The 3,302-nt window shown below is 49.8% G+C and overlaps 1 pseudogene; it reads left to right on the forward strand.

Annotated features, from left to right (window-relative positions):
• The first annotated feature begins 1,791 nt into the window (after window positions 1-1,791).
• LOC127050204 (DNA (cytosine-5)-methyltransferase 3B-like) lies at window positions 1,792-2,951 on the forward strand (annotated as a pseudogene).
• Window positions 2,952-3,302: the final 351 nt, after the last annotated feature.

A 3,302-nucleotide genomic window follows, 5' to 3' on the forward strand; every position in this document is an offset into this window, starting at 1 on the left:
GCAGCACACCCTCTCCGTCTCCCTCTGCCTCTCCCTCTCCCTCTCCCTCTCAGCTCTTTGCACCTCTTGCTCCCAGCTCCTCACATGCGCACCTCACTGACTAACTGGGAGCCTTTTAACTAGTTCCAGCCAGCCCTTGATTGGCTTCAGGTGTCTCAGTCAATGTAGCTATCTCCACTGCCTTCTAGAAAGATCTTAATTGGCCCTGGGTGTCTTGATTAACCTGGAGCAACTGCCCTTTGGTTACCATGGGACCAAGGATTTGTTTAGCCTGGGGCTAACATACCTGTTCCTCACTACTTTACTGTAGCCATCTGACCTTGCCCCATCACACATGCTAGTCCAGACTGGAATTTGCACCCCTCTAGTGACGACTAATGTACCATGTAGATGAGCCCTTACTGAAGATATATCAGAATGAGCTATCTGTTTCTGAACGCACTGGGTGATGCAGTACAGTTTAGCCCTGGTCTACACTATACGGTTAGGTGAAATTTAGCCACGTTAGGTTGATTTAAAAATGATTGCGTCCACACAACCAACCCCGTTCTGTCGACCTAAAGGGCTCTTAAAATTGACTTCTGTACTCCTCCCTGACGAGGGGAGTAGTGCTAAAATCAACCTTACTGGTTCGAATTTCAGGTAATGCAGATGCAAATCGACAGTATTGGCCTCTGGGAGCTATCTCAGAGTGCTCCATTGTGACTGCTCTGGACAGCACTTTGAACTCGATGCACTAGCCAGGTACACAGGAAAAGGCCTGGGAACTTTTGAAATTAATTTCCTGATTGGTTAGCGTGGTGCACTCAGCAGCACAGGTGACCATGCACTCCCCCCAGAATCATAGAGCATAGAATGTTTCTACACTCCTCCTATCATCTCCATCCCTGAGGTTATCGCAGATTAGAAAGCGAAAAAAAATGCACTTGGGATTACATATTTTATGAGCTCATGCAGTTCTCCCTTTCTGATAGGGCATAGCTTAATGCATGGAGGCATTCAGTGGCAGAAGCTGTAGAAAAGCCAACAAGAGCATAGACCACCGCTGCATCCACTGTATAACTGCCTCCCCTCCTCCCCATGTTCCATAGCCTCCTCACCCAGATGCCCAAGAACGAGGGCGGGGGGAGACACTCGGCACCCAGCCACTCCACTGCAGAGGATTGCCCAAGCAACAGAAGGCTGTCATTCAAACAGTTTGATTTTTAGTGTGGCTACAATAAGCAGTGTGTCGTTGTCCTTCCCTCCTCCCCCACCCCACCTGGACTACCTTGTCTGTTATCTCATTTTTTTTAATTAATAAAGAAAAATGCAAGGTTACTTTATCTGGAAGTGGGGAGGGTGGTTGGCTTACAGGGAATTAAAATCAACAAAGGTGGTGGGTTTGCATCAAGGTGAAACACACATAACTGTCACACTGAAGCCTGGCCAGTTATGAAACTGGTTTTCTCTGATGTGCAGTGTGCTTTGCTGTGCTCTTCTATTTGCCCTGGTGTCTGGCTGCTCAAAATTGGATGCCAGGCTACTTTCCACAACCTCCCACCCCACCATAAATGTCTCTTCCTTACTCTCACAGATATTATGGAGCATGCAATAAGCAGCAATGAAAATGGGAATGTTGGTTGTGCTGAGGTCTGACCTACTCAGCAAACAGTGCCAGCAAGCTTTTAAACATCCACAGGCACATTCTACCACCATTCTGCACTTGCTCAGCCAATAGTTGAACTGCTCCTTACTACTGTCCAGGCTTCATGAGCCATAGGAGCAAGGGGTAGGCTGGGGTAGGTGCGACCACGCTGTGCTGCCGGCTGGGAGAGCAGCCTGAGGCAAAAGCCTCAAGCTCACCTGATATTCCAGGCAGGACTGAATCTCCATGAGATGAAACTTAAAGAAGAAAATGACCTGGAGTCTCTGGCTCCCATTCAGTGCTCTAAGAGGAGGATGACCATGTCTGTCCAGGTACCCCTGATCGACCTCGCTGAGGAGGATTCGAAGGAGTCCTCCCAGAGCAGCAATACCATGTCTGCCAGCAGCACCCAGAAAGACCAGAACAGATCCCCCGAGCTCGTCGCTGGGAAGCAGGAGAGCAGCGTTGCAGGGGAAGTGGTGGAATACCAGGATGGGAAGAATTTTGGAATTGGGGAGCTCATGTGGGGGAAGATCAAGGGCTTCTCCTGGCGGCCTGCAATCATGGTCTCCTACAGAGTCATGTCCAAATGTCAGGCAATCTCCAGAATATGCTGGGTGCAATGGTTCGGGGACGGGAAGTTCTCATAGGTTTCAGCAGCCAAGCTGGTGGATCTGATGGTTTTTAGGCAGAATTTCAACCACTCCATGTTTAATAAGCTGGTCTCCTATCGATAAGCAGTACACCATTCCCTGGAGGTTTCTAGGAGCTGGGCAGGGAAGACTTTCCCAGAACCTCCAGCTGAGCGGCTAAAGACTAACTTCTGCAACCACAGCAAGGAGTGGGTGGATGAGAACCAGAGCAGAAAACAAATGGGTTCAGAAGTCACAAACAAAAACAGGAGCCTTGAAGACAGTTGTTTATTGTGTGGGAGAAAAAACCCAAACACATTCCACTCTCTGTTTGAGGGAAGCCTTTGCCAGACTTGCAGGGATCGATTCCTGAAGCTCTTCTACATGTACGACGAGGATGGGTACCAGTCCTACTGAGAAGGTAAGGAGCTGAAAAGGTCTGCTGAGAAGGTAAGGAGCTGCTGCTGTGTAGTAATGCCAGCTGCTGAAGATGCTTCTGTGTCGAATGCTTGGAGGTCTTAGTAGGTCAAGGTACCTTGGCCAAGGCAAAAGAGCAAGACCCCTGGAGTTGTTACATGTCTCAACTGCAGAAGTGCTATGGGGTGTTACAGTACTGACCAGACTGGAATGCATGGCTGCAATACTTCTTCATCAGTGACAAAGGACAGGAATATGATGCACCTAAAATCTAAAAAGTCCTGCATATTTCCCAGAGTCACTACTCTTGATAACAGAATGTCAATGATTGCATTGGCTACTTGGATCACAGCCAGGGCCGATGCAAGGATGTTTCGTGCCCTATGCGAAACTCTCACCTTGTGCTGTCCCCTCCCTCTGCCCTGAGGCACCCCCCTTGGAGAAGCTCTCCACCCCCCATGCTCTGCCCTGAGGCACCCCCCGCCCCAGCTCACCCATGCTCCACTCATGAGCACAAGTACCCCCAGCACGACATCGCTGCTTCACTTCTCCCGCCTCCCAGGCTTGCGGCACCAATCAGCTTAGGCTCCGCAAGCCTGGGAGGTGGGGGAAGTGAAGCAGTCATG

The sequence above is a fragment of the Gopherus flavomarginatus genome, chromosome 1 (assembly GCF_025201925.1).
Source record: "Gopherus flavomarginatus isolate rGopFla2 chromosome 1, rGopFla2.mat.asm, whole genome shotgun sequence".
NCBI lineage: Eukaryota > Metazoa > Chordata > Testudines > Testudinidae > Gopherus > Gopherus flavomarginatus.